This window comes from Colias croceus, chromosome 10 (assembly GCF_905220415.1).
Source record: "Colias croceus chromosome 10, ilColCroc2.1".
In the NCBI taxonomy this organism is placed as follows: domain Eukaryota; kingdom Metazoa; phylum Arthropoda; class Insecta; order Lepidoptera; family Pieridae; genus Colias; species Colias croceus.
The window spans coordinates 4,171,223-4,196,412 of NC_059546.1; the positions used below are offsets into that span (position 1 = coordinate 4,171,223).

At 39.9% G+C, this 25,190-nt stretch overlaps 1 protein-coding gene across 6 annotated transcripts in view; it reads right to left on the bottom strand.

The window, feature by feature from the left end:
* LOC123695111 (homeotic protein antennapedia-like) overlaps positions 1 to 25,190 on the bottom strand; it is a 150,450-nt gene that overhangs the window by 101,133 nt on the left and 24,127 nt on the right. For 2 of the 6 annotated variants that reach the window (XM_045640834.1, XM_045640838.1), the window contains exon 1: positions 12,027 to 12,385. The exons of 3 other annotated variants lie outside the window; for them this stretch is intronic. The gene's annotated coding sequence lies outside the window, so the exon portion shown is untranslated. Of the gene's footprint in view, positions 1 to 12,026; positions 12,386 to 19,576; positions 19,593 to 25,190 lie in introns of those variants that run through there. One more of the 6 variants, XM_045640840.1, reaches the window with a different exon arrangement.

Below are 25,190 nucleotides of genomic sequence, written 5' to 3' on the forward strand. Positions count from 1 at the left end.
CTGAAAAGGTACCCGCTTTATGGCACACTTATCTCACTAAATTAAGTGCACTCCATGCGTGCCCTCTGATGTTATACGAAATTAAGATAATTGTAACATCGTAATTGAACAGCCAGACATTGTACCTACTTTTGATTTATGAAGCCTTCATTAATTATCGGTCGGATTCGTTTTTATTTAAAACAGCCCGCAATATAAATATTATGCAGCGAATAAAAATTCCTGACATTACGCGGAGCAATTGATAAAATTTCTTACATACAGTAATATTTGCAAATATATCGAATTACGCTAGCATACCGAGCGGCATATCTATAATTTTAATTACAAAAAGCTAAGGATACAACGCAACGGCTTAGCAATTTTATTTTTTTTTATTTTTCATCGCAAAACAAATAAGAACATTGATAATTATTCAGAGTCCATCCCACCTTTGTGAGAGAGTAAAAACTATGCATTAAAGCAGCTACTCTACATAGCCAGCCCATAAATGACTGATTTATTGCAGTTTAATTACGGCAATTAGTTACGCCTCCGGTGTTATAATTCCCATTGACATGTTTTAGAAACGGCTTAGATCATATATAAAAAGTAACGTTTACGTTACGTTCCATGTTGATTGATCATAAATAAAGATGGCGGAAAAAATGATCGATTAACACTTTATGCTTCTTCGATCATCAAGCTCTGCTTGTTACAGAGTTTATCAAGATTACATGGAGCCAATCAGAAGCAGGTATTTGATCAGCAATCTTAACGCCTTTAAATCAATTTGAAAAGTGCATAAAGTCGATTTCTAAAATTCAACCGGACTACGCTCATATTTGAATCATAATCATATTGATAGATATATTATATTTAGGTAAGTGTGATTAATTATTTAATAACTATGAAATCCATATCACACAAAAAATTAACAAAAAATAATAAGAGAGCGTCTTCCACACTTAAATAGCCGGATATGGCAGAGCAGCCATTAAAATTAGGGTTGGGCACAACAGGCGACTAGGGCAGGGCCCCGCGCAACGGGAAACGCGCCCAAAAAAACAACCCAAAAGAATTTGGAACGTCTCACAAAGATTTGATCTTGCGAATTACCTGCTTATGAAATGAGCGAAATTATAAAGCTATTAGTTACGTTGGTAATTTAGTTCGACATAATTTGGAGAGATTGGGCAGGTTGTGTGATGGAGGGTAATCAAAAAGCTCTTTGCTATCGGACATCGGTACATACAATTACTATGTAACAACCTTTAATATCCAGGTAGGGAACGCAGCTAATATAATATCCTTGATTTCCATTTTATTAAATTATTAAATTATCTAAGGGACGCTTAGAATATTCTGAGGTCTAAGGTAAGAATAACATCTATTTATGGAGATGACATTCTTTATGTACAATGTAAACGGATTATTATAAAAATACATATTTATTTTTTATGATATGTCAATTAAGACTTGGAATATAATAATATGCATGCCACACGTGTCTAATGTCTATGTTAGTTTTAGATTTCTAGATTTATTTTTGCTCTTGGCTCTATTTTTCTTATTACAAAACAATTATTAGACATATATCTACGATAAGTAACTCTAATTAGTAGGTAGGTATGTATGAATATAATTAATGTTACCTAAATCTGAATAAATACGTTACTTAATAGATGCGTTTAAATAAAAACTTAATTTAAAAATTATTAATCATAAAACTTCTACCTACCTACTATAGGTATTAAAATTAAACCTTATTGTTAAATACTTTAAGGAAATATCCTCCTAAAATATATAAGTCCATTACTCGCATTGCATTACATCACCAATATACCAATTGCACTCTGCCGGACTTCCTACCTAAAATGAAGCATTGAGATACGAGTAGGTAGCCCCCCCCGTGGTCCAAGCCCCCCGTGGTCCAAGCCCCCCCCGTGGTCCAAGCCTTGTCGCGGCGGAGGGGCTCAGTAGCTTGGGGTGCAAGCCAGCACCTTGAGTGAAGCGAATATGGACCGAGCTGGTTGCTCTCTGTACCTCTCTTATTAGAAGAGTAAATAGGAGATGCATGGCGCTTTGGCGCGTGTCTGTGGCTCAAAGGGGCCAGCGGAGCTTTTGCTCGCAGGATGGCAGACAGGGCCGGGAGTTCTTCGGGACTGCGGGGAAGACAACCCCTATAAAAATTACCCCAATCCTAAGTCAGTGACACTCGGCGAGAGGATGAATGGTCGGTGGGAATCCGGCAGATAGAGATGTCTCAGGGGAGCGCCCCCTGGTTAACAAAAAAAAAGCAAAAATGGAGGTCAATAAAACTAAAACTACTCCAGGAGGGTACCACCTCGCTTCGAGTGTGGAGAATCCCTCACGGGACTGTCCCGACGGGACAGTACCGTCAGCCCCATCGTATTCTGGAGGGGGCACTGGCCGCCATATGGGTGATGCATCAGGCCCTAATGCTACTGAGAAACTGACCACTGGCAAACGACTAACGGAGACCGATAAGCTTAGCGAAACGGAACGTGGGGTGGAGGCGCGCACCCAAACGGGGCGTGTTGAAACCAGAAGGAGGAAGACTGGACCCAGTGGGCTGTCCACGGCAACGTCCGTAGATAGTCTCATGACGGTCCAGTCATATGAGGAGGATAGACTGTGGGCCAAGCGAAAGCGGTCCTCTGGAGCGAGCTGCTCAGGCTCCTCCACGGAAGAAGGCCGAACGCGGCAGGCCAAGAAAGCCTCGAAAAGGGGCAAAGGGCGAGGGGCTGCAGCAGCGGGGTTCTGTGCAGGTACAGCCTCTGCAAGAAAGACCTTAGCGGACATGACAGCCGCTAGGAAGGCCTTGTCGCGCGTACGGAGGGAATCGGAGCTCGAGGCTAGCGAGGAAACGCAGGTCACCCGAGCCTCTCGAGCCGGTACCTCCCGCGCTGGAGAAACTGGGGACGGACGTCTTGCCGACGATTCTGCCGCGGCCCTCCAACGCCGTATAGAGGAGAGCCTGGATGCCATCGAGCAGGTGCGTGCAAAATCGACAAACCTAAGGGTGGCATTCAAACGTTCCCTCAAGGAAGCCTCGGACACCATTCAAGAAGCGGCGGTGCTTCTTGCACAGCGTACTGCATCAGAGGAGACGCGGCAGCTGCAAGCTGCGAATACCCAGTTACAGGCGGAAATCGCGGGCCTCCGAAAAGAGATGGGAGAGCTTAGGGCTATCATAGGGACCGCACAGCCCATGCAAACGCGAGTGGACTCTGATCTGACCGCGGAGATTTTGCGGCAGGTCGGGGGAATGGTGGACGCCCGGTTAGAAGCGTTGGAGTTGCCTCCAAAAAGGTGTGTAAGGCCCCCATTGGCGGGGGATGGCAGGGTTGAGGGAATGGCGGTTGGGCAAGCCCCAACCGAGGACTTTCCTCCTCTTCCGCCGCCAAAGCCCCCTAATGGGGCACCAGCGAAAGGTGCTGCTCCAGCAAAGGTGAGAAAACCGGAACAGCCTGCTGCGCAGCCTGCAAAACCGGGTCCAGCTGCAAAAGCCAAGGGGAAGGGCAAGGGGAAGGCTGCACGGCAGCCGGAAAAGACCAAGCCAGCTGACAAGGCTGTGCCCACCACTTCTTCTGCTCCCCAGTTCCAGCCACGGCTGGAGCAGGAATGGACGGTCGTCGGAAAGAAGGGCAAGGCGAAAAAGAAAAAGGGGCCGGCGCGAGTGCGCTCGAGGGCGCAGAGGTTGCGCAATCCTTCGTCCTCGGCTGTCGTTATTGCTCTGCAGCCAGGCGCAGTGGAGCAAGGCGTCACCTATGCCTCTATAATGGCTGGATCACGCCAAAAGATTGATTTGGCGGAAATCGGTGTAGGTGCGCTGCGGTTCAAGCGTGCCGCGACTGGGGCAAGGATCTTAGAAGTCCCTGGTGCCGCAAGCTCGAAGGAGGCAGATGCTCTCGCTGCAAAGCTGCGGGAGATTTGGGACGAAGGCACCGTCAAGGTTTCCAGGCCGGTGAAATGCGCTGAAGTGCACATCATCGGCTTGGACGACTCGGCGGCTGTTGAAGATGTCGTGGCTGCGATTTCTCGGGCAGGAGAATGCCCTACAGAACACGTTAAGTGTAGTGGACTGCGCGTGGGCTCTCGCGGCTCGACTTCAGCCTGGGTGAGCTGCCCGATAGCCGCGGCAAAGAAGGTGGCACAGGTAGGCCGTATCCAAGTAGGGTGGATCTCTGCAAGTGTCACGCTTGGCAAGGTGAAGCCACAGCGTTGCTTCCGCTGCCTAGAGGTGGGGCACGTAAGAGCCGAGTGCAATTCGCTCGTAGATAGGAGCAACGTCTGTTTCCGATGTGGAGAAACAGGCCACAAGGCCGGGGAATGTTCTGCCTCCGCCGCTCGCTGCGTTCTATGCTCCGAGGCCAAGCTACCGGCAGGCCATCGGCTCGGGGGCCCAGCTTGCAAGGCTCCCAAGCGGAAAAGAGGAAATCGGGGACGCGATGGTCCAGGTACCGCGCCGTGTCCTTGTCCCGCGCCCGTCGAGGCGAATGTGATGGTTAGCGAAATGGAAACGCAGTAATGGCTCTACTCCATTTCCTCCAAGGCAATATCAACCACTGCGCCGGAGCCCAGGATCTTTTGCTCCAGAGTCTGGCGGAGTGGCAGATAGATGTGGCGGTGGTGGCTGAGCCCTATTTCGTACCGTCCCGGGACAACTGGGCGGCTGACTTGGATGGACTGGTGACGCTCGTAACGCAGGGCGGCACAGTAATGGAAAGGGTAGTCCGGCGGCGGGGTTGTGTCTCGGCCTCGATCAAGGGTAACACAGTGATCGGGGTCTACTTCTCTCCCAACCGTGGCCTGGACGAATTCGAGCGGTTCTTGGCAGATCTGGGGGAACTGATTGACCTAGCTCCTTCGCAGCCCGTGCTTCTGGCCGGAGATTTCAATGCCAAATCAATTGCATGGGGATCATCGGTGAGAAATGCGCGGGGTGCGGTGCTGCAGGAGTGGGCGGTCGCGGCTGATCTCTCGGTCGTAAATCGCGGGAGTGAGCTTACCTGCGTGCGGCAAAGAGGGGGCTCCATCGTCGACATCACCTTCGCTAGCCCCCCCCTTGCAAGGCGAATTACTGACTGGAGGGTTGTTACTGATGTGGAAACGCTGTCGGACCACAGATACATCCGCTTCAGCGTCTCTGCGCCATCCGCGTTTCGCGGTGAGCCTTCCCTAAATGGTGGACGTCCGCGTTGGTCGATTCGTAGTCTCGATAAGGAACTCCTAATTGAGGCTGCCATAGTTCAGGCATGGATCCCTGCACCGCGGATCGCAACAACAGTAGAGGACGATGCAGCGTGGATGGCTGATGCCATGGCGCAGGTGTGTGATGCGGCCATGAGTAGAGTTCGCTCGAATCCGCGCAGAAGACCGATGTATTGGTGGTCCACCGAAATTGCCCAGCTGCGCGCATCCTGCGTGGCTGCGAGGCGGGCGTACACCAGGCATCGGCGCCGGAGTGGACGGGATGAAGTGGAGGAAGCGCAACTGTATGCCTCCTACAGGGAGTGCGTTACCTCTCTGCAAGAGGCAATCAGCAGCGCCAAGGATAGAGCATGGGAAGAGATGCTCGAGGGTCTGAACCGGGTGCCGTGGGGTCGGCCGTATAAACGGGTGAGGCAGAAGCTCCGCCCGTGGGCTCCGCCCCTGTCTCAGTCTCTCGAGCCCCGTCTGCTAGAACAGGTTGTGGTGTCTCTGTTCCCGGACCGAGGAAGATACTCTCCTCCGCCGATGGCGGCGACACCTGCGTCACAGGAGGAGCTTGCAGAAGAAATCCCTGCCGTTACCCATGAGGAGTTGGAGGCGGCAGTTACGCGGCTTAAAGGGAAAAACACTGCTCCTGGACCTGACGGGGTACCTGGTCGAGCGTGGGTGCTAGCGTTGGAAGCCCTCGGGCCCCGTGTGGAGCGGTTGTTTTCGGCTTGCCTTGAGCGGGGCCAATTTCCCCGTAGGTGGAAGACAGGGAATTTGGTCCTGTTAAGAAAGGAGGGGCGCCCGCGCGATTCGCCCTCAGCGTACAGGCCTATTGTATTGCTTGACGAGGTGAGCAAGCTTTTTGAGCGCGTTTTCGCAGCTCGCCTCGTCAACCATTTGGAGGGAGTGGGACCAGACCTCAGCGGGAACCAGTTCGGCTTTCGCCGTGGTCGGTCAACACTCGACGCGATATCTCGCGTGAGAGCCACCGCAGAAGATGCGGCCGCTAGTGGAGAAGTCCTCCTGGCGGTGTCTTTGGACATCGCCAACGCGTTTAATACCCTACCGTGGGGCAGTATCCTGCAAGCTCTCCACTATCATCGCGTGCCGGGCTACATGGTGCGACTGCTGCGGTCATACCTATCAGATAGGACTGTTGCCTATCCAACCCGCGATGGATGGAGTGAGAGGGAAATGTCGTGCGGTGTCCCACAGGGGTCGGTCCTCGGGCCTCTTCTGTGGAACATCGGGTACGACTGGGTCCTGCGCGCCACTAACCTCCCAGGTGTTGGCGTAACTTGTTACGCCGACGATACTCTGGTGACTGCGCGTGGGGCTACATATGAGGAGGCAGCTTTATTAGCTACCACGGGAGTTGAGCAGGTGGTGTGCCGCATCCGGCGGTTGGGACTACGGGTGGCGCTGGAGAAATCCGAAGCCATCTTCTTTCCCGGTCGCCGGAGGCTGCATAGCGCAGGCTCAGAGATCCGGGTGGATGGGGTAGCGATCAGGGTCACCACCACCATGAGATACCTAGGCATCGTGTTGGATAGCCGATGGAGGTTTACGGAGCACTTCCGTCGCCTCGCCCCCCGTCTTGTAGGGGCGGCCGGAGCACTGGGAAGTTTGCTGCCAAACCTTAGAGGTGCTGGGGGTGGGTGTCGCCGGCTATACACTGGCGTAATCCGCTCCATGGCCCTCTACGGGGCCCCCATCTGGGCAGACACCCTGAGCGCCCGTACCAGACCCCTCTTGCGGAGGCCGCAGCGGGTCATGGCGCTCAGGGTAGTTAGGGCATACCGCACGGTGTCTTTCGAGGCTGCCTGCGTAATGGCCGGAACGCCGCCATGGGATCTGGACGCCGAGATGCTAGCGGACGTGTATCGCCGCGTCTCGGCGTCTAGGTCACATGGGGTGAATCCTTCCTACGAGGAAGTAGAGGAGTGGAGGGCCGAGGCTGTCGAGCGGCGGTTCCGGGAGTGGGAACGCCGGCTCGAGGAGCCCAGCGCGGGTGAGTGGACGGTTGCGGCCATACGTCCAGTCCTCCAAGAGTGGTGCGACAGGCGGCACGGGGCCATAACCTTCCGCCTTACGCAGATACTGTCCGGGCACGGCTGCTTCGGGCGGTACCTGTGTAAAGTCGCGAGGAGGGAACCCAGCATGGTCTGCCACTGGTGTGCCTGCCCGGAGGACACGGCTGATCACACCCTTGCCGTGTGCCCCGCGTGGGCCGAGCCCCGTGCTCGCTTAGTCGCGATAATCGGGCCGGATCTCTCTCTACCCTCCGTTGTTCGCGCAATGGTGGATGGCGACAGATCCTGGCGTGCGGTGATCGCATTCTCGGAGAGTGTGATCTCGCAGAAAGAGGAGGCAGAGCGGGTGCGCGAGAGGGATCCTCACGCGGACCCGATCCGGCGCAGACGTCTTATTGGGCGTCGTCGCCGTGTTGCGGCCGCTTTACACGGTCGCAACGTGCCTCCTTGACGAAGGGCGCCGGGCGGTGGAACGGGGAATGTAATCCATCGTCCGGTGCGGTGAGGCGACTTGAGACGTGTCCCGCTCATGCCGCCAACGGGAGGGAAGAGCAGGCAAATCACCTTTCCTGTTCTTGGCTTGCGCCTGGCCTGGAGATGGGCTGCCGCCGAGGGGGTTGCGGAAGAATTCTAACAAATACCCGCGGCCCCCTCATTAAAGCGGCTCGACGGAACACAGTGGGGTTTTAGTCGGTAAGAATCCGACATAACCCACGGCTCCTTCCCCGGGGGCCGTGGGTATCTTTGGAAGATTTCCCCACTATAAAAAAAAAAAAAAAAAAGGTACTCGTTAGAAGATAAATTCAACGTGCAGGCAAAATGTAAGTATATTAGATAAAACGATATTTCACGTCCTACCTACTCAAGCATGCGACTGATTTTAATCTTTTTAAACACCACCTAATTCTTGTGCGCCCACGCATTTCTAAATTTGAAATTCGAATAAGCAGTAATATGAACACACAGCTCGAATGCCTTAAAAACAGACTATTGGCTTACGTAATTAGCATAAAAAGCTCTGGTGAATTCGGTTTTTCCATTTTCGGTGACACTAATACTACACGGCTACTTTATGACGTTATCTGTTTTTCTATGCTCGGCTGTTCGTCTGTCACTGTACGACATTTCCGTAAACTTTATTGCGTCGAATAAAATAGCCATATATTTGCGTTGCCCGTGTAATCAGACTCCGAAATAGAGGTTAGAAGCCAACGTCGAGACGTATTATTCAAAGTTTTATCACAAATTTAACTTAACTTCAACGTGAATGCAAATATAATATTGAATAGACAATGAATAACGAATATTCTTTAACATTTTTTCGCTTTAAATTCGAATGTAGAGTAATAAAAACAAATAATAAATTGCAATTTTTTACGAGTGAACATAAATGTCAGCCGGCACATTATTACGAAGATGTCAACACTTTAGGAAATTATTCATTTTCTCATACTGCAGTGTATGACTAACATTTTTGAAAATATTTTTCGGGCAAATTGCAGTAGATATAATGTATTTTATTATAATTTATATAATATAAATTATTAAAACATGATATTTCAAATTTATTAAGCGTTTTTATTATTTAACTCTACATAAGAATCTAACATTTTACTGTATACAATCCATTTATTTTTCGACCTACGCATAATGCATATAACATAAAATAAATATTATTCAATCTCGACATTTTTGAATATATTTTAATGAGCGCAAACGGGAGTCGGAACAATATTATCTAAACGATGGTCTCCTCAGGGGCATTTATAAAAATAAACCGATTATGCAAATATGTCTTGTGCATACAGATAAGTATGAAATAGGTGTACACTTCGATAAGATTTAGGATTTTATCTCCCAGGAAACAGAACGGTTTGAATAATAGGCTTTTGGCGCTTCGTAATTTGTGGCTCTATGTATGTATTGTAGGGTACATGTGTTATAATGCAAAGCTTTTTTTTATAAGGCTAGAAGTTTTACTTTTGGTTGTAATCGGTGCTATTATTATAGACCTTGTGACATTGAGATAATAATTCTACGTATGGAGGAGATTTTTTTCATCATCTTTTTTGCTCTAACTAAGTTTTAAAAATTATTATCTAGTTAGGTACTTACCGATGAAAGTTATTTTTCCGTATTATTTGTATTATTTGTGCAATATCGTAACACACGAAGGCTTATTTGATACGTTTCACTTTAAAACAAATTAAAAATGAGCGTGCAGTTACGCCATATAATATGGCGTATGTTGAGCGGAACATAGGTGATGTAGGCGGTGTCGTCTCCATATGTATATCTCAATGCCTTGTGATCGAATTTTTAAGACTTTACATGTTCTTTTATGAGCTATTTCATGTCTCTATTTCATGTCTCTACTCAATATAATTGAAATAGCGTAAAATTTACCATATCTCTTCCAAAAGGCAATTCTTTTTCTAAAAAAGTAAAATAAAAGCGTACACAACAAAATTCGAAAGGTGTTTGTTCCCTTTTTAGATGACATACACAAAAGCATATTTAGTCGAATTTCACTACCACATGCCGTTCCCTTGTTTACGTTGCCTATACCGGAGACATTTCTATAGAAACTAAAAAATGAACAATAGAATGATATCACAAGGCTACACTGGAAGGCCAGACGCTAAATGAAAGAAGTTTGTAAAAAAGTTGACACATTTTTACTTTTTAGAATCATCAAGCACGCAATGCTCGAACGCAGGCCGATCGTAAATTTTGTGTAGCGTCAGAATGAAAAAGGGGACATCATTGTTGAAAGTTTTTAAGCGGGCTCTGTGATTCCGTACGTTAAACCGCTCCGTGAATATGCATATAATAATAATCATAAAATTTATCAACATTTTCATAAAGTATGGCCCCGATACATCATATCGTTTAGGCTCAGTGTGTGTTCTATATTACCTGCCTACGTTGCTAACACATCGACTGAAGCATATTATTATCAATACGCCCTATTTAAGTTTAAATTTATTAACAGAATACAAAGTTACCTGCATTATCAAGGTAAATAATTAAGCAGCATTTTAATATTAATCACTAAAACTACTGTATTATCTAAATTTTATTCATTAACTGCAAACGAAGATGGAGAGTGCGAAGGAATTTTCAACATTTTAATAAAAAATCGCTCTATTAAAGTAAACGTGACTCCAATAATCCCATAGCACAGAATGTTCTTTAGAATATCTATTTCGTATTACTTTCGATTTAACGTCAATATAAGTTAGCTTTTCGCAAAACACTGCGATACATTTTTAGATTGAGCTGGAGATTTTGTTGATTCCTTAAAGCAATCAGATGTTGGTTATTGCGTGCCGCGGTTCCCCCTCTATATATTTCCTGCGGATAACAGACAAGTGAGCTTCTTTCTCCGAAGGCACGATAAGAATTTCATTTCCTCGCGACTCAGAAAGCCTCCGCTATCTGAGGAAGTCGCTGACAAAAATACCTAAGTGATAAAAGTACTGAATCCTGTCTCTTTTAACGATAAAATTCTGCCACGAGCTTCTTTTACGAATAAGAATATTATAGCCTTAATATTTTTTAATTTATTTTATACAAGATTACTAGGTATATGATAAATACACCACTGATGATCCATTACAAATCCGTTTTAAAAATATGTAGGTAGGTAGGTATGTTGATATAATTTAAATTTAAACAATTACCTACCTAGGTTGTTGACTACCTGAAAATTCTAAAGAACAAATTAGAACATAAAAATAATATTTATTTTAAAAAACTATTTCGAAGAATAACGTATCGGACGTCGGACCTTTGATATTATGAATTCTCAGCGCTAGGTCAAAAGTTTTATCCCGAATGGGTCAAAAAAAGTAAATCGACGTCTACGATTTGCCAGGATAACTTCAATTCTATCCCATTGGATTTAAGGCACTTTTTCCAATATACAATGAACTTTATTTCCTTTTCGCTTTAAGGTCTGATACTTCGGATGACATCCTTTATCTCGATACATTCCAAGTTGATCTTTAAAGAGTTTGACTTGGACCCAAATTTTTAATTTATATATGTACGTAACTGCAATTCATTGAATTGGCGAATTTATTCACCTAATTTAGTTTTCGATCAAGGAAGTATAATTTATCTTCTAATGTCCATAAATAACCAGGTAACAACTAATCAACTAGATGTTCAGTACACAATGTAAAGATAAAATGATGTAAGACTTATAATATTATATATAGGTACCTATAGCCTCTATAATTAATTAAATCGCACTGAGATAAGGTTTGCTGTTTTTCAAACTCAAACTCAAACATTTATTTATTCAATTAGACTTCTTCTAGAACTTTTGAAACGTCATTACCTACATATTTTAACATTTACCACCGATTCGGAAAGCAGTAGGTACCTATCTACGGAGAAGAACCGGCAAGAAACTCCTATGGAGTTTGCTCTTTTTAATCATGTCAGTTTTACAATTTAATTTTACAAAATACATAATATGTACATTATTATCATAATATGCCAAAGAACTGTCCTGTGGTTTTTAAGCGACAACCCTCCCTCCATGGGTTTTTATCGTCCTTATATTCCTAAATACTGTAATAGGCTCTCTGAACTAGTAGGTACATTTTTTACCTAAGTTTTAAATTTAGAACTACTAAACTCTTTAATATTATGAGGAATTCTTTAAATTATTTCACGAATTATTTAATTCATAATTAGGTACCTATATATTTGTCCCTCCTGATTTAGTCCTAAAAAAATAACAATATGCAAACTAGGTAAATGAAGACTACTTACAATAAACATAAATCCTTTAAAACAAAAAGCACTATTATATTGTGATATCACAAGAACACTCCAAATATATTCTTCAGTATCACGTATAGCACTGTAAGTTCTATAAGTATCTTATTGGATCACTAATAAGTGAATAATAAATAATTGCGCTGTATAAAAAGCACAAAGTTCATGCACTTGTCCGATACGTATCGTCTATACTAATCCTTATTTACAACTGACACTGTTGTTCATTGTATAATAGTAAAAGGCTAGCGATTGAGAAGGCATCTGCCGCGCATTGCATATAAGCCTGCTCAACTATAAACACGACATCGCATATCAATAGAAAATTCCCTAACACAACTCTACGACCCTAACCCACAAGCTCGACTGTAGAAAAAAGTGACGAGGTAGGGGAAAATTTCGTAAGCCATTACACAAAAGTTTTGACACGGCGCGTTGCGCTTGGGCAGTCTATTTTAGTGGGGTGCGAGATAGCAATAGTTCGCCGGCGTTTAATAACGCTAGGTTAGAGCGAGACGGCTAGCGGAATGTGTGTCGCATTAGATTAAAGTTTGGGGAGCCGTGGAACCGCGGGATACCGAGTAGGTGGTGATAAAGCTCCATAGCTCGCTCCCAAATCGAATACGATGAGTAATATTTAAAAAACAAGATTTCTTACCTGTCAACTGACGGGATAATACATCGATTTTTTTTTGAATGTAATACAATTAGGTGTCTATGGTGGTGTGGTAAGGTGGATCGTAAATCACCCAGCTTTACAAATAAGTCTTTTGGTATTTTTTTTCAATTATAATAGTAGAAGTGGTTTTGCACAAATTACCTACAACAATTATTATCAATAATTTCACTTTTTTCTATTCATTGTTCATTAAAATTTGTAAAAAAATGACCAATTGAATGTAACACTGAACACAAAAACAATACCTACCCATTCGTAAATATTGAGGAAATTTTTGAATTACAGATCATTACAACAAACTTAATATACCATTAAGTAAAACGCTTTTAAATGAAGTTGAACAATAAGAAGCAAACATTCAAAGCTTGCAATTTTAAAATTACGACCTGCCCCAAGCCTCAATTACGGCGTGGAGCCTGGGCACCTCGAAAGCGCCAATCCTCCGCGATCGAAAATTACCCAACGTATCGTCTAAGAAATTGTCGAGCGCCTTACGAATCGTGGTACACACTAAGGGCTAACAAATCGGAACCCAACGCAAATTACTGAGCAACAAAGCGAAGCAAAACTCGACTCGATTCGAAAATTGCATCGAGTTCCCGCAATCGGGAGGTCGTGCGATCCCTAATGAAGATGTTAACTCAAATCGTGGCGAGCTTTATAGAATGTTATGGTGTTTATATTGAATTTTATGTGATAATAATTTTATTACGAGCCGCTCGGCTCCGTGGGCGTTACATGACCGTTTATGTTCTGTTATTGCCCGATACGTTTATGTTCAGCTGAATCGATTTTTATTCCGCAACGATAGACATGTAAATAACGATCAAAACAACTAAACAAACGGTCGCACGCTAAATAAAAGACGCGAGCGATGTGTTATTGTACAAAACAAAAGATTTGTTTCGAGTGAAATAAATCTGCGAATGTATAAAAAGCAATGTCATGATAATCAACACAGGCGATTTAATTTAAGCGACATAAACACGGAGCTATCTGGCACAAGCATCGATAAGGGTGTGCTAAATGACAAACTGCGGCAGAGAGAGAAATGCTTTAAAAGACTCATTTTTACCGTTTATCTCGCGATCTTTGGAGGAGATTGTGCATTAAAAATACCAAAGATGACTTCTTGTCGCCTTGTTTTGTTGAATTGCGAATCTCTCTCTGAATTCTTATTAAAAATTTCGTCATCACTATAAAGAGTTTCAATTTTTGTTTGAGCGGAGTAGGTATACACAAAACAAGGTAGCATCTCTTTATACTATGGTGGCATCAAAAATTCTTGTTTTGATAAATAATATAAATTACAGTCTATTAGATTTTTTTTTCAGAAGGAGTGGATTAAATTCTAACTTTTAAATAAAAAGGACAATGAAGTGATGGCAGTTGATAACATTGCAGCTCCAACTATTGATTATAAAATCAAAATCTTAAAAGTAAATAGGTACCTAGGTAGGTGTCGTAATTTATGACTAAATTGTTTAATCTCGTTTAACGCATGTTATACTTAAAATTAAGTGATAATTTATATAATCGTTTTATGGCACTTAAGATAATAATTAACAGCCATATCGTTTAGTCGCTAAAACAAAAAGTCATGTACTTACAAAGGAGTCCATAAAAAAGCTATTAATAGCGCGTAGGAGTGCCATTCCTCCCACCTAATATTTCAAATACCAAAAAGCTAACCCTCGAACGCTCTAATCTTAACGGCCTTTTTTAAAACTAATAAAAGAGCTCGTTTAAAATAGCCACCGAAAATTTCAAGTGGCCGACTTTATCTTTGGTAAACAAGACCGTTCGATCTTAAAGCTAATGATGTACATCAATCCACCCCGTACAAAAATATCTGTACTGAATACATCTGTTGAAGAATCTCACTCGTGTTTAATGTATTGTTTTATTAACCCTTTCGAGGACGTTAATGTTCCACGATGAGGTGTTTAGGATTATTATATAATAATTCGGTGGATATTTATTAGATTGTAATAACTTTTTTTAATCTTGGCAGAGGCTCAGATCCAAGAATGAGTCTTGTATTTAACTTGGAAGCAGGTGGGAATATTCTTGACTTGAATTTTCTTGAATCTAAATACGTTTGTTATTGGGTTTGTGAGTACTGAGTACCAATAATTTAGTATTAATTATTATAGTTACTAATTGCTTGCATTTTTTTAATATTCAGATTGTTATGGGTAAAATAATAAATAGGTAGATATATAATATATTACCTAACTCTACAAAAATAAAGACATTTCAATTTCATCCCTATACCGCACAAACGTGGCTTCACATGTAAATAATGCGACGTTCACATCGTCATTCGCTGAAATCATTGAGATATAACTTTCTTAATAACTTATGGATCGGAGCCTGCGGTGTTGCAATGGGTTTATAATTCTGCACTGATTACAAAGGGGAGCCGGCGGCCGCAATTTCGTCGTGTACAGATCGTGCTGTACATAAATTATCAGTTATTGATGAAGACATTATAGCCGCCTATCGTTCAACAATTATATTAAACACACATTCTTACTGACGAGGTGTAAAGGATAGCGTTCTGTTTAGGCATAAGCTTCTATTAATCGTTCTATTAGGTATTTGGTTCTAATGATTTCTAGATATTATCATGTTTGCATAATGCTTACAATATTAACTATTATCCAATATTGGTATGTCATAGTAATTCATTGTTCAATATTACAAATTAATTTAAGTCAGCAATTCACTTGGTCACTAAAATTTGTCAGAAGTAAACGGTATCTCCTTGTTACCATTTTGAAATGTTTTGTCAGTGGTAAGTATGTAAATAAGTGATTGACTTCGCGTCAGCTTTTGCACTTCGCTGAATCTGATTTAAACTGGACACTTAAATCCACTTCTTATTCGTATCTGAACCAGTTTTTCCTAATTCCAATGTTAATAACAGCGGCAGAACAAATGGGATTAATTGCGTACCGTTTCTGACTTATTATAATTAGTGCGAGCGAAATTCTCTCACATCTCTCTTAAATAATAAACTTGCCACAATTTTTTTACCGAGTCAACACAATATACGCGGTTTTTACTACGAAAATACGATGAACTCGTTCTTTATTACAACTGACGACACCGCACGGAACGGCGCAATTAGGCTCGTATTCTGTTACGATTTATTCTTTAAAATATAATCGAACAATCGAAGTGAAAGACAGTAAATGATTTATGGATCTCGCGCCTTCACTTTAAATAAAACATCGCCGTGAGCTTTCAACATCTACGGAGGAAAGTCACGATTGTAATTTTAAAATGTCGATACGGTTTGATGTATTTATTCTTAGGTATGATGTCGCTCACATGAGAGGCTCTCGTTGGGATAGCTTTGTATCAAGACGTATCTATTCAAGTGCATGCCATGTGACAGTCACACCACTTATGTTTTCTAACATGGGAACGAATACATCTGTCAGTTGTTCCTGGACCCGATAGCGCTCTCATTCATATGTTAGTGTAGATACGAAGGGCTAAGACAAGGCGGGAATACTTGAAAACTAAAGTCGGACGGCTTGTGACTTGCCTTCTAGATTACTTTGTGTTCGGAATACATTTTATCAATTGAATTAAATTATACGCAGCTAACTGTACTGTTGAATAACAAAACAATGATTGCATCGTCTGTCGATAAATAAACGGAAATAATAATGACGGATAAACACAATGACTGTTATTTGTTAATATATTATTTTTCAAAAAAGAATTTTTTGTACTCCTCTACATAAGCATAGTAAAATGTATGATAAATATTAGTTATAAGGTTTTAAAAATAGTATATTTTGTTATATTATAAAATACTAACTTATCACAATAATTGTTTCGGAGAAGAATTAGGTCTGTATTTGACGTCAAACATGACAGTGAGACTAATTGCCACATCAATTAAATGCAATTTATGCAATTATTATTAAAGAAGTGATTAGTGAGTGATCATCTATTATATTTTTACTACTTTTCAAGCACTTGACATAGCGGAATATAAATTAAGTTAGTTATAAATAGCAGAATAAAGGACATCTTATTTCTCCATAGATCAAATAGCCAGTAGCCAAAACAAACGATAAAAGGAAAATATTCAAGCTAATAATTTAGATTATTTAAGGCGAATGCTTCAAGAGATCCATTTCCGTTAGCTTTAAATTAACTGTGCCTTAATGAGGCTGTGAATTATGGCCAAATGATTCAAATGTGCATATATATTTATTGTATCTCCTAGCCTCACCGTAGGATTGTTTATGAGACTCATTGTCTGTATTCTATTGTGGTCCGAATACTAGAATATATAAGCTAATTGTATTATTGACTTCCTATCCCTTTGTCCTTGCTATTTAAAAATATGTGTTATATGAAAAGCAAGTGTGTTTATACACGTTTACTCTGTATCGTAACTGATAAATTTCTGTTAATTTTTTATTGTAATAACATTAACAATACAGTTAGATGTTAAATTTTATCCGACAGAAAATTTCGTATGCTACTCATACACGTACAATTATTCAAGCCCTATTTAAATAAGTTCCAAAAATAGCAATTGCGGCGTACTTAAAGCCTTCGCCGACACGTTAATTTTATCAGAATCTATAAGTGGCCATACAAAAAGCGTGGTTTGTAAAAATTCCCCACATTGGGTATTCGTCGTAAGCGCGCGATGTCAACAGAGGGCCGGTGAATAACAATCGACGAACGTTGGCACCAAGCCGCGTGCTCAGGTACTATTTCGTCGTGTTCGAGGTGAGTTCGAGACGAGTTCGAGATAAGTTCGAGATAAGTTCGAGGTGACTTCGAGTAGTGAAGTTACCGCATAGCTGGGTAGTGGAATATTCAATTCGTGAATTATAGATTTGGAAATTTTGTAGGTTTGTAAATAAATTGAAGGAATAGAAGCTCCGCATTTAAGGTAAGTTTGTGTGTTTTGTACCTATATACCTGAATCATGGTAGGTAACTGAGATTGACGTGAAATTCATTTAAATATCCAGATAGAAAATACGAAGGATATTAATATGGTTGGTTATTTCATTTATAATTTCCTGGTTAGTATTTTTTATAGTATTCTCACGTACATTTGTTTGTATACAAAACTTCACATAATATAATACAATAGTAGGGGACACGCAGTTGTATGAATCTTGGCAGTTACCAAAGGACAATGATGTTGACAATGAGTGGGCTGATACGTTGGCACTTTGAGGAGCATGTCCGGTTACAGACATGGGAAAACGCGGATTTATGTTTATTATTTCATGTTTAAAATATAACATAATACCTACTAAACTTTTAAGTTTTCCATAAAGAAAGCATGTCTACAAGAACCCGGTTGTACTGATCTTTTTAATTCATTGGGAAATAGTAAGTCGTCTTATTACAAGTATAAATTATATTAATTAAAATTACAAATTAATTATTCTTAAAGAAATATCTCCGAATATGAACTCTTCATCGCAGTAATTTCGGAACACGTGTCCGATATGGGATAATATTATGTGTAAATATTTCAACTTGCTAGAACAAATATAATTACTTAAAATAAAATTCATATCGTTTTTTACACTACCAATTTACACAATTACTTTTTTCCCAGCCTCAATTAAAATTGATATCACACACGCGTAGGTATGTAAAACTATATAGTTATGATAATGTATTTGGTTCGAATAGCAAAAGGTCTTACATAAACATTACAACAAACGCAAAACTTACACTAGATCCAAATGGAAATACCCGAATTATGTAATGCAATAAACAAGCTGGTCACTTGATAGAAAATCCAGTTATACAATATTATCCGCGACGCATCTAATTGAGGAGGCTGTGACCAACGCCTGCTTAGAATATATAAATCCACGTTTCCTATTATAATTGAAATTGATACTATCGCGCTTGAGGGAATTCATTTTTATAACCGTTCATTTAAAGTGTTATTGGAATGCTGTTAATTAAATATAAGTTATAGGTGATGATTTTTCGATACGTAATAAATGTTTGAAAATTGTATTTAATTAAGAAATTCGTATGCGTAACCGCATAAATTACCGTGAGATATGATCTTCTACGCATTAACGCTGATAAATGTTACTCGTTTACGTTTTTACCACCTTCAACTGTTTAAATTGAAATCTGAGCGTAGGGCTTCGCAGATCTTTGTTCCTACACTTATTATGCACTGAGATACCTTCAATGCTACCTTAATATACATTTATTCGATATAACATGCCGCAATTTGTCACGTAACCAACAAGCGGTTTAAATGGTCGTAAATTTCGCTTATTTTTCATTCGAGACAGGTAATTTTAATGCATATTTAATGGACGATTTTTGGCTTCAAATTCACTAAGATAAGGTGCAGCTATAATGCATGCAGCTTGCCCCTCTATTATTTATCGTGTGATTTTTGGCAACGAACGTTAGTCCGCTACTTGGCTCGGCTAGATGTGCAATCTTCATAATGCAATGCTCTTTTGCTGGACACAGCCTCGGGCCGAGCTTTTCTATGCTTGATTTGACGTTTTATTTGACACCTGCGACAATATTTACACTCATGTTTATCGTCAATAGTTTCTCATGCATTTAAAACAATGTAGATCATTTTAACTGTCACAAAATAACACGTATGTTTATATTACTGGCCATGACGTTTATATTGTGCAAATTCAGATGTAAACCAATTAACGTAATGCCTGCTTACAATTTACACGCCGCAATAACTGTTAATATAAAAAAAGCTTAATTACCGCTCCCGCGTAATTAAATTTATACGACAATCTCGTACACAGTCGTCATAACATCATAAATGTATGACACATAAATATTTATTAAAACTAGTTACTTACGCCGGCTTTCACTCCAAATAAACACGTGAATCTGGTAGATGCATACCTGGGGACGAAAATAAATAATCTTAATTAAGCCGAAAACGTAATGTGTTAAAATAATAAATCATTCAGGTGATATGTCTTCGGGTCGTGTAATGAATAATGAATAATGGCGCGTCCGGTTGGTAAAGACGCCTAATTGAACGAATATCAAGATAGTTATCAGGAAGCGTGTGAAAATATATATCAAAGCGCCTCTTAACAATCGTGATTATTTGCCATTACTAATGGCACTGCCAATCTTATGCTAAATGTAAAACGCAATCATCCTTTTAGGTGATGAGTTGGAACTATCAGTTAACAATCTCCACACGTACCTACGTATCAATAGTAACTTATACGTATTTTACCAAAATCCAAACATCCATAGGATGTTTACGAGCAGTTTAAAATGTATATAAATAATTAATTTAAACTGCTCTTAACCACTACAACTTCTAGTTTATACCTAGTGCTATTTATTATTCCAAACCAGTCAATCACTTTCGAAATAAATTCAACAACTCTCAGCTCCTAGAGACGACAATCCTTACTCTCGAACACATAAATCACTGTTAGCAGTTAAGTAGATTTGAATGTTAATTTATTTCTAAAAAATCTCATTCACCTTTTCGTTAAGTCGAACAAAAGAGGTGACGTTACATAAGCGCTGTGTTTATACTGATATATGTCTGGCAGGCCAACTGCCCAAATACCGATCGGGCTAAGCACCGCCTACACTCGGGTCAAAGATAAATCATACACGACAACTCAAAAATGCCAACTTCAAAAACATGTTTGCCCGGCGAGTACACGCACGGACGGGAAGACAAGAAAAACAAACTTAAAAAATAAATTACTTTTGTATACCTTCCTTCTTTCCCGTTGTTGGACGCCGAACGAGTCATAAATCACAGAAAGATAAGCATAAAAAGATTGTATGAGGTAGGTACACGGTAGAACTAAACTTTTCGTATTTCGTTATCAAGCGGGCCCGATATAAAAGAATCTACACCTATTCCTTGAAACATAGGAGGATGTAGCCAAAATTCAAGTTGGCAATAGATTTTAAACTTTGATGTTTTGAATTTTGCTCGCGTTCCAACAACCACTCTCTGACGAAAAGGGGAAATAATGATTATTTCCAGAAACAAAAGGATTCTACTACCAGTAGGTATAATATATATATATGCATGACGCAGTACTGGCAGTTTAATTATATGCATGGTCGTCGTCATCATATCCTCTTAAATACAACTTTAGCTATCTCAATAATAGACAGAAAAATCATCAATTATCATGTGTGACCTGTGCGTTTAACAAATTGCTACCTTGTACCGCGCTACCACATGAGGGGCCATTTGTCAGCCTCCACTATACACGAGCGCCTACTGAGCAATTAGATTTGTTAGCTTGTACCCGAGCAGTTTCATCACGCCCCCGCTCAACAACAGATGCTTGGACTAATAACCTCTCGAAGTTTCCCCTGCGGCCCCCGCCCGCGCCGCTCCGGCGCTACCCCAGCAGCCTCCCTTAGCCGACCCAACTAAGATAGATTGCGCCACCATTCTTGCAATTTTCTTGTCGTATCTTGCCTCGTAAATTCCTGGTGATATATTGGTTCGGATCTCTCGCGATGCGACCAGGAGCATACTCGAAATATGATAAGAGTTATTTATTATTGTTCTTATTGGTTTTCCAAGGGGACCTATGTAAAAATATCCCATTATGGGGTGCCACGTTATGTGTTGATAAATGTTGCGCGTCGCGTTAGTGTGAATCGAAAGCCTAAAGCTAAGTTGTAAATCACACGGTTCAGCCGTAGGTATTCAAAACAAACATTTGATTTATATTCACGTACAAAACGAACACGAATTAAATTTAATAAAAGGATAAAACGTTGTACAGAAAACAGAGTTCGTCTTAAATATTACAATCCACGAAATAAAATAAAGGAATCTTCATTAATTTTCCGCCAAATTAAAAACACTCAAGGCCCTTTCTCTGCAGCAGGCACCACCATTACCATATTCTAATAGCTATAAATTGTCATTCCTATTAAACGCTATCGCGTAATTAAAATAAACATATTTTATATTCATAAACTTTCAATCAATATTTCACCATTTACTTTTGTAAGTTCTATATTTTGTATGAAATCTGCTTGTTTTTATTACATGGGATAGAGATTTTATTTCATTTTTACACTTGAATTACTCTTAAATCAATATAAAGGTTACATAATATCATTCCTTAAACATAATATATTATGTACATAGGTTTTTCTTTACTTTCGCTTACGCAATAACAAATTGTGCATAACTTAAAATACTTAGGACGATTCTTATAATTGTTATTCACCCCAAATAGACATCCGATTGGGGTTCGAAAGACATAAACAATATCGAAGATGCAGATGACGCAAATAAATCTTAATTCCCAAGTGACAACTTTTCGAAAACATTGCAATTCGCAGTTTATAAAATACTCGAATTAACAAAATGCATTTCGTGTGCTAAATATTTATTGTTATTTTGTTACTGTAAATACTTCGTACAATTTACCTTTTGAATATAACACAGACTGTATTTTAACTGACCATAATATAGGTTCAATCAGGCAAACGAGATGGTCCTAAAACACACCAAATAATTATTTGTACCGCATTACAGCTTACAAAGAACTTCTTACTACGTCTTTTCTATATGCATACACGAAAGTGCCTTTTCCACCAAGAATAGTACATCTAAATAACATTCTGTCGGATTACAAATCTCGACAGAGACGTGGACGATGAGCTTATCTACAAAATCAGTGGACAGAACCGTTAGTAGAGGCCACGTCATTGCGTATACTTTCCACGTACAGATACGACCTATTAAATTCTCCAGCTAGTGGACTTTCCCAGTTCCAATGCGATTTACTTTCGATTTTATATCAACTTTTGTATTTTTATTCCAAGCGGGTTTTAAGGATTATGATGCGGTATTGTTTTACGGCGAAATATTGAAAATTTTAACAAAAGTTTGGTAGGTAAAGGTAAGATTAAATTTGGTAAAAAGTTACCTAACAATTTTTTATCATACGTTTTATAATTTCTTAAAAACTTTAATTTTAAGTTGATTTTTCTCATTTTAAGATTTATAACTCTACAAAAAGAGAAATAAGACCATTAGAAAATTATGCATCTGCATACAATTAAGCCGGATTATTTCAATAAAATATATCCTTCACATTTAGGTCTACCACAAAACTCATAACCTTAAGAATGCAAAGGACGCGAAACGATTTTTAATACGGCCTGCACCCCATAATGGATGTTTTCGCACCCTTGCTTTGCGGTGACATTTGAAATTCGATCCTCTATGAAAAAACAAAGCCTAAAACATTATGCAAATGGCGTTATGTTCGTATTTTTGTACGATTCGCCAATTTTATGAGCCGAATAGAAAGGGTTGAGGGGTTAAGACGATCTGTGTAGTGAATAAAAGTATTTTGATTGTCTATTTCGGCTTATGTAGTGAATATAATAAACCCTTCTGTGGTTTGATACAGTTTTATTGTGACGTAATTGCAACGCCTGTTATAGGGTTGATAATTAACATTCATAAAAGATTGTCGCCTAATATTTTATTTAGTTGCCTTCACAGTCTGGTATTGTTTTTATAGTACCTAAAGCCATTGTTCAAATAATTTATAACATTTTCGTTTCGTGAATTTTTGTTTTTGCTCGTAAGTTTATGTGCTTAATAGATAATTTCTATATAAACATTTATAATTGTCTTCGTTCACGATACGTATCGTAGATACGTGTTTGCGTCTTAAATGATTCTTCGTCTTGGCTATGATTATATAAAATCAAGGATTATATTATTATGCACTAAGTAGGAATCTAGGTTTCGGACAAAATGTAGGTTATTTGTAAACATTACTTATCTTTATAAGCAGATCTATTTTACTAGGTTATCGCCCCGCAGTGCGATTCCATCAAAGATTTGTCAACGAGGTTGATAAGTGGTTTCCTCAATTTAGTAGTTCTGAAGATACCGGTGCGATTGTCGATCAATTTACCTACTTTCAGGTCACCAACTTAGATTTTATACGTTTTACCTTAATAGTAATGTTGTAAAAATAGAGACTGGAGTAGGTATGGAACATCTTTATTTGCGAATAAAAGTTTGAATCTGTCAGTTTCAAAGTCTTGTTTTTCCAAGGATTGTTCTGTTAAAAAGCATTGGATTGTTTAAAAGCCAGACGTAGGTAATTATAATACATCGGAAGCTTAAATATTGCATACCTATTTAAATTAATCTGCTGACAACACAGTACAAAGAGATAATAATCAATCGTGAAATCTAACACCTATTAAATTTAAACCACACAAGCACACATCATCGTGTTTTTGCATCGCTCATCACTCGGGCGGATTCTAATCAAAATTATCATGCAATTTCGGTTCAACTAAAACGTGTCCAGCCGACAGAATGAGTTATACTCCGCATAAATATGTCCCGCCATTTATAAACGGCATTATAAAATTGAATCAACGCTACAATAAAAGTAAAACAAAGATTTTAAAATAGTGGCCTGCGAGAATGTTGGATTAGACAGGCATTTGTTAATGTTATATTCATGTAATCTTTGGAATCTTAAGTGGTCCGGATTTGGTTTTGTGTGTTTCTTAGACTCTGTTTTTGGTGCGCTGACACATGGGAGAAATATAGGTTTCGCTTTAAAAAATTGGAGCGAAATATTATACAGAAATAAAGTTCAAAGATTAGTTTACACGATTATTCTTATAGGTAGTAGGTACCTAAATATAATTCACAGAATGCTATTTTCGTTCGAACTATGTTTTCCAAATGTTATTTACCATTTCAACATACATAAAGCATTTCAATAACGTGATTACAACAAAAATAATAGATACATCCAGATAAGCGTGTACAAGCTTCGCTTTAATCAAAAAGGTATATAGAAATCCGATACATCATTTGCATATCCCGGGCACATGTGGTCATAGACAAAGGGGTGTAATGGACCCCGTATTTAATTTTCATGAAACGAGTCCTATTTTAATACGTCTGCAAGAGAATAATAAATTAAACCCTTTCTATTTCGAAATTATCTGCGGTCGAACCATGACTAATTTATTAAAGTTTTGTTGTACCTATATGTAGTTTATGAACGATAAAAGGGCTTATGTTCTAAACTAATCGAGAAACGATTACTGGGTACCTATTTTCATTATAACGTAACAAAAAAACTGTTACCATTTAAAAAATTCACATACGTAAAGTATAAAGCGGAATAACGGGACATACGATGAAGAGAACTAATAAAATATTGAAAATAATTGTATGTAATTTGAGAATAAAAATAAATTATAAAAAATAATTAACAAGAGAATACACAAGAGAAGCTACAGGTATGAATTACACAATAATAAAAAAGAGTAAATGATACTTTTTTTGTTCACATAACTTTATTATTGTATGTTGTTGTCCCTTATTTCATGAAGTCAATTAAATAATACCTACAGTTCAAACGTTTAGCAGGCACATGCAATTCATATTTTTAAGATAATATCAAA